The 7578-nt window shown below is 40.9% G+C and overlaps 1 long non-coding RNA gene across 1 annotated transcript in view; it reads left to right on the top strand.

Moving 5' to 3' along the window:
• Positions 1-7313, top strand: part of LOC106724355 — a 19086-nt gene extending 11773 nt beyond the window's left edge. The window contains exon 3 of the long non-coding RNA XR_001360120.1: positions 7278-7313. This is a non-coding gene — a long non-coding RNA (uncharacterized LOC106724355). The remainder of the gene's footprint in view (positions 1-7277) is intronic.
• Positions 7314-7578: the final 265 nt, after the last annotated feature.

Genomic DNA, 7578 nt, shown 5'->3' on the forward strand with positions numbered 1-7578 from the left:
CCCCTCACCCGGTTACAGCCCTTCACACTCACTCCAGTAAATGGATCCTCAGGAGTCTGATACCCATCACCATACTCCATCCCTTTGTCTATTTCTCTGTAGCTATTAAGGTTTCCGATTGTTCTTAATTTAGCAAAGGCCAGTGTGCCGGGGGGTTGCATTGCCTTCCTTTGTGTGCGCAGTCGGTGCAGCAGGGCGGAGAGGGAAGCCTTCCCTCCTCATTCCCCACGGCATCTGATCTAGTCCTCACGCAATCTCACTTACTTGTGGAACCTAATGAACAAAACCAGTTGACCAACAAAATAAGACCCGAAGCAGGGAGGCATGGAACAGACTGACCTACCTTGATGTGGGGTTGGGGGATGAGAAGAGATAAACCAAAGAACTTATAAACTTACTAGAGGCCCAGTGCACGAAATTCATGCAAAAATAGGCCTTCCTTCCCCTGGCTGCCTGCACCGGCTTCCCTCTGGCACCCAGGACCTGGGCTTCCCTTGCAGCCCCAGCTTTGTCTAGAAGGTCATGTGAAAGGATGTATGGAAGGACGGACAGTCTAATTAGCATATTACACTTTTATTATTATAGATATGCATAGCCCATGGAAACAGACAACAGGGTAGTGAAGACCTGGGAGTGGGTGGGTAGGGGCTGGGAGAAAAGGGGGGGAGGGGGATGGAAGATATTGAAATACTATCAACAACAACAAAAAGTAATATCTGGCTCCTAAATCCGGATTCCCTGACCCTCCAGGGTGGCTGGGAAATGAGCGCCTGCCCTGCTTAAAGCTGGCTCTTGCAGGAAGGCTTTCCCATCACTCCTATTGGGCTGTTCCTGCTCCCTCCACAGCCCCTTTTTATTGGAGTCAGGGGCCCTTCGGAGAAATATTTCTTGAGCAGGGCCCTTTGAGAGTGACTCCTCAAATCAACATTCACATTGAGAGTCTCGCATGTTGTGCCCAGGGATTCCTGTGCCTCTGATCTGATGAGAGTGGGAGTAGCCCTTTGTAGCCGGGCCCTTGGCTTCCGGCCAGGAGCTGTCACCTCTCATCTGGAGACGACATCCGTGGCCACAGGTCCAGTTCTCTGGGTGGTCGCCTAACTCGCTCCTCGCTCTAGGCCCGAGTTGAGGGGAGGCCACCCCTTCCGCCTCCTTTGCAGAGCAGGTTGGACTCCCGTTACAGCTACTTCTCCCTGCAAGTAGGTCTGCGTCTTGAATTCTCTTACATCCCTTCAGTATCTCTTGACCTTGGGTGCCTACACTGAAACTTCTAAGCTAGTATCCCGGTGCCACTGCTGGATGGACATGGACATTGGTTTAGCCATCCTTTGGAAAGCAACAGGGAGCCACGGACAAAACTATAGGAAAAGTGTGTCCTTATCAGATGTGGATTGAGACAAGGAGAGTAGCTGTTTTTAACACAAATGCTGGTTGAATTTTGTAAAGTCTGTACATACACGTATACTACGTATAAATAACAGGAGGGGTTCGGGGTGGGTAAACACATTATAAAGACTAGAATAGAACTTGGCTCCCCCCTTTCTTGGGTGCCAGGGAGAACTGGACGCCACACCTGCAGCCCCAATGACTGCCCAGAGCTGACCCAGCTGATAGGTAAGGGCTGCCTTCCCGTGCTCATCACTCCTTGCTTTTCTCATAAAATGTCAATAGAACAGGTGAGAATTCCCAGTTGGAAACCTCCTGAGGACTCTGTCGTCCCATGCAACAGCCTTCATGTCCTTCTCACATAAAAGTGCAGTCTGGAGTTTGTATTTGTGTGCAAATAATTTAAACATAATTTTCTTACTAAAATAGTAATATCTCAAGACAAAACAAATCAAAGTTTGGCAACTGATGCTTTGGAACTTAGGACTAAGAGAAACTGTGTTTTAATGTATTTGGTTCTATGCACCCCAAATCAGTGGTACTAAGTAAGTGTCGTTAGCTGTAATAACTCAACAATTCCTACAAACTACTTCAAAGTGTATGGATTTTGTCATAAATAATTTAGAAAATTATGTAATTCACTCTTTTAATGACTTTTTTTTCAAACCATTATAGAATAACCATAACTACTGAATATTAATTTTTAACTAGGTATCTATAGTCACCTATTTATCATTTATAGCATGGATGGCAAAAGCATTATCAAACATTTATTAAGCATTTATAAATAACTTTATCCTACTTCTAGTATGTGTTATAAATATATTATTAATTATTTCTAAATTATTGATAGTAAACCCTTGAAACATGATTAGAGAGTACCATTTATTAGTAAATGACATTTTGTCACCCTTGAAACCTGCTTCTTAGGCTAACTATACGGATATCAGTGAAAGCCATGGGCAGGGGTGAGGAAATAATATTTCTTGTGAAAAAAAATAATAAAATATTTATGTTAGCATTTGACAAGGATGACACATTTAATATAAATTTTATCGAACCAAATTTCTCCAAAATGAAAATTCAATTAACTGGCCAGATGCTTTGGGAGTAACTAGATTCCTTCTGATCACTAAGCAATACTGAATGGGCAGCAGAGATAGTGTGGTGCACTGTCTTTTATCTATTTTGCTTATTTTCTGCATATGCCATATTCCCACACAAGAGAGAATATCATTGCACCAAAGGGGATAGTAACGCATGTTAAATCTTCTAAGCCCTATGGACATGGCTAGTACATAAAAAAAAATTATTTGTTTTCAGGTCGTCACCTGAAGTACCAAGGATATTTGGGGCAATAACTCAGCATTTCATCACCTTGGCTACACAGAAGTATCACAACGGCCACAGGAAAAACTGTCACAGCTGCTTAGGTCTAAGTTACTGTGCCTTATTACAAGGTAAGAGTAGAGAAATATGGCCACCAAGTTCCCAAACACAAATGCAAAAGTCACCAAAATTGGAGCTAAAATGGTTGATTTCTAGGATGACGTTCATGGTGTCTGGCCCTTTAAAGTAGCTTTCGCCCTAGCCCATTGGATTCAGTGGATAGAGGGTCGGCCTGTGGACTGAAGGGTCCCAGGTTCGATTCCAATCAAGGGCATGTAACTTGGTTGCAGGCACAACCCCAGTAGGGGGTGTGCAAGAGGCAGCTGGTCTGGTCGATGCTTCTCTCTCATTGATGTTTCTAACTCTCTATCCCTCTCCCTTCCTCTCTGTAAAAAATCAATAAAATATATATTTAAAAAAATAAAATAAAGTAGCTTTCGACCGATGTTCCTCGCCCAATTCCAACCCCCTGGGTCCCCAGAAAGCCATACAGAGATTTAGTCAGAAAAGTCTCTGTACTTCTCAGAAGCACAAGGCAAATCAAGCCGATGCCTTAAAGATGTTAGAACCTTACACTGAATATTTACATCAGAGCAAAACCGATTCATTTTCTGAATCAAGTTTTAAGAGAACAGATTTATTTTCATGTCTTTATAAAAGTGCAATTTCTCTGGAAATTTAAAATTTTGCTTTCACTTTGTTATTGATTTATTTCTGTAAATAATACATTCTACCTTCTCATTGTTGGTGCGTCATTGTTGGTACGTCATTGTCTTCAGCCATTTTATAGAGAAGTTGTGAGAAGATATGGACTGATAGAAAATCTTTGCAGCAAGTGTGATTAGAGAAGTTAATATGAAGACAGCAAAAAGTCACCAGATAACCTTGAGACAAAACAATGCTCATTATGCAATAAAATAACATGAAAATGCCTGCAAAAAGTTTAGAAATATAGCTCCTATATTTAGAAATATAGAAATACAACTGCAAAACAGCTAAGTCACCCCTTGCTTTCAGGTTGAAGATCTTAAAGCATTCTTTAAGATACTACAATACTGCCAGGACAGCATGGCTCAGTATTGAGCATTTAGCTATGAACCAGGAAGTCACAGTTCAATTCCGGATCAGGGCACTTGCTGGGGTTGTAGGCTCCATCCCCAGTGTGGGCGTGCAGGAGGCAGCGGATCAGTCATAGCTGATGTTTCAATCTGTCTCTCCTTCTCTCTTCCTCTCTGAAGTAGAATAAGAATAAGAATAAGAATAATAAGAATGAGAATGAGGATGAGGATGAGGATGAGGATGAGGATGAGGAGGAGGAGGAGGAGGAGGAGGAGGAGGAGGAGAAACTACCATACTGGTCCTGCTTCCTAGTTTTACCTGATTTTACCTAGACTTTATGGTTTTGGAAATCTAAGTAGAGCTAATGGAGTTGAGAACATACTCAAGTTCATTGTTCCTCTCCTCCACTCCACACACATAGAAGACACTTTGTAGTGTCATTAATGCTTGCTGAAGAATGGATAGTAGTTGATGCGTTTACACTCAAAAATTCCCAATTGCCTACATGAGAGGGTTGTAGTAGTTTTCTTTCAGTATCTCCCTTAACTGTACTTACTTCACATCACAATGAATACAGCTTTATGTTTCTTCCCTGTAAAGTCTGGAAAATTTGAGAGAGTTCAAAAGATACTTTTAGGACTGTGAAATCCTGCAGTGAACTGAGAAAATCAAAGCTATGTTATAGTATTTGTTTCAAAGCCAGAAAAAAAAGAGAATTTTCATTTTAATCAACTGTACATTGTATTGTCTTCCCAAATTTTTCTAAGGACTGCTTGACAAGTATGAATTCGTATTTACAATATTCTCATGTTGGTAAGAGCAAGAATGCCTTAATAGAAATATATTAAATTTTAATTTGATAAAAAGCAGTGCCTTTGTCATTATGTTGTGCTACAAAGGCTAATCTTTGTGTCTTATAAGGACAGCACTGTCTTGATATAAGTCTGCGCCGGGCAAAAGTAAAGGAAGCACAATTCATACATGTGTGACAGGAGACCAATAGTTCTAATTAATCTGGGGGAGAATGCAGCCAGGTTATACTTATGGAAGACTTAAATCTTTCAAAGCTAGCAAATAGATGGCGAAGGTCATCCAATCAATGTAGATAAATAATGAAAGTCTTTAGAAAAAAGCCAAAATGTGACAAGCAAGATAGGTGGTCCTGTCATTCAGTTTTGGGAATTTAAATATTGAAAAGTCAATTGTTTGGGCATGAAATGTACATGACAGAGCAGTGAAGTATGCAGAAGAAAGAACATCTATATGCCCCCCATCTATATGTTCCTCTGTGCAGGTTCCCCAGGAAAACATTACACATTCTGGTGGGGACATGATTGCTGTCACACCCCTACAAGCTGAGTAAAGACATCACACAGAAGGAAGAGCTGTATCCCGAACTCTCCAGTGTCCTGCCTCCCCAGCTGACAGACAGAACAGCGAAACAGTGGCCGCATGAAGACTTGCCCCTCCAAGTCGCCTCTACCTCCCTAATGCCTGACCTAGTGACAAAGGCGTGCGTTTAAGAATAGATCTGATTGTCTATGGAAATAGAAAACAGGTTCTGATAAAACCATCTCAAAAGCAATCAGATAAAAACAATTAAAACAGGCCATGATGTATATTCCCAGGAGAGCCTTCATTTCAGAACACACATGCATGCTTTCCATTCTGCCGCCAGGGAGCACTGTGAGCAAAAATGAAGCCCTGGGTCCCAGAAAACCTAAGAGGGATCAAACTTCCCATTGAAGCCCATTTCCCTCCTCCATGACCACTCCCCACCTCTTAAAAAAGAAAAGAAGAAGAAAAACTATACGAAAAGATAAAAAGTGATGCCTGAGAATATATGAAGCCTAGAAGATCATTGCTTCATTTCAAAGAGGACCAATTAAGGGCAAGCTTTCTTTTCCTAGATTTAACAGTTTGTTATACACGCCTATCACATGATTGTGAAAGCCCAGTAGCCTACCACTGATGACCGAAATGAGTCCTAAAATAGTCTAGGCAGCTCCCAACATAAACGGTGTTCTAGCTTCTGCCCATTGATTGTCTCTACACTTTGGTCTCCTGAGGGTGGGTGTTTTTCGTAGGGAACAGAATGGAGCATTGCCTGAGACCTCAGAGTAGGCACCCTGGGCAGCATGGCCCTTGCTCTGCTGGAATCCTCTGCAAGGAGGCCTGTGAGGTGTGAGGAAGGGATGGGGGGCCTGGGATCCTTCCTCATCAGGAGACTGCAAACGTTGTGTTCCTTTTCTGGCTTATGCCCCTGAGCCTTTCAGGCAGGATTTTTCTAGACCAGCTTCTCCAGAAAGAATAAAAATACATAGATGGCCAAATAAATAAGCAAGTTTATATTTGAAATCTGCAAAAAAGTTTGAGTAAGATATTTACCTATTTGGACCTGGGTTTTCTTTTATTTTAGTGCAATGAAAGGGATAAGAAGCAGGAAATACTTTATTGATTTTTTTTCCTCTGAATTGCAGATTTGCACTTTGTGTGTCAAAGAAGGTGATAAAGACAGCCCTGAACGTGGAAGTCTGCCAACAATATGTGAAATGGGATTCTACCAATTTCTTTACCCAGGAATCCAAGAGTTTACACTGATAGTTAAGAAATCAGGCTATTTTTAGAAGAGACTTGATAATAATCTATAATTTATTCCTAACCATACTAAAGTTATAACAGTAAGCTAATGTATCCTTCTAAACATAATCATTCCTGAAAACTCTAATATAGAAAATATTTTAAATCAATGCATTAAGTTATTGGCACAATTAGGCCCTTGAAAATACTCCAAGAATTGAACTATATATGCTTGCTTGCTTGCTCTTAAATGTTTTTTGAAACAAATTTAAGCTTTGTTTATTTTTTTGTGAGTTTCAAATCCATTTTTTAAACAATAAATTCTCATCTTGCAAGTTCTTCATGTGTATATCCAAATAAAACCATTTTCATATTGAACATTTTGAATAAAAAGTAGTTGGAAGAGCTGCACGAAAACTGGGTCTACCGTGTCGAAAATGTATCCAAGTGTCTCCTTTGAAAATAAAAGCAAACACAACTGGAACTTTCAGAGTTTGATGTACAGAGTAAAGATTTAGTGCAGAGATGATCGTCCTTTGAATAAAGGAGACATGAATATTCAGGTGCTTAGAGTCCTGACACCCAGTGGAGCCCTCCTATTTAGGAGCAGGTCCTTGAATAACCATAAGTGTGTGACTCCACTGCCACCTAGTGGTGAGAGGAACCAGCCTTCTAATAGAGATGGATGACTTCCAGGTCAGTGCCAATTTTATGAAGGAAGTTTTCCTTTGTAAAAGTAAAAGAGATTTTTACAGGAGATGGCTGCAAAAACCTAATAAGAGCTGTCATCTGTCTTTTCTTATGTATTCCTTTGCCAAAGCATCATGATGCTCATTGATAAAAACCTCAGGTATCTGCATACTGAGATTGGGATTAAAGGTGCTGCTTATCTAAAAAATAAAAGTGGCTTAGTAATCTCCTGTGGGCCAGATAGCCTTTCTGAATGGAAGCCAGGATCCCTCCCACGATTTCAAAACAAAAGCACCCCTACCTCAACAGGAGGGGAATCGGTTACGCTCCATTTGTTTGACCATGTGACAGTGAGAATATCCTTACAGAAGTCACAATGCCATTCGGATACAATCGGGCTTGAAATCATGAGCAACAAAACGTACATGGTACCAGCTACAGAACTTCTTCATCAGAGTTCCCTCTGGCTGAAGAGTG

Source organism: Myotis brandtii, unplaced genomic scaffold (assembly GCF_000412655.1).
Source record: "Myotis brandtii unplaced genomic scaffold, ASM41265v1 scaffold802, whole genome shotgun sequence".
In the NCBI taxonomy this organism is placed as follows: domain Eukaryota; kingdom Metazoa; phylum Chordata; class Mammalia; order Chiroptera; family Vespertilionidae; genus Myotis; species Myotis brandtii.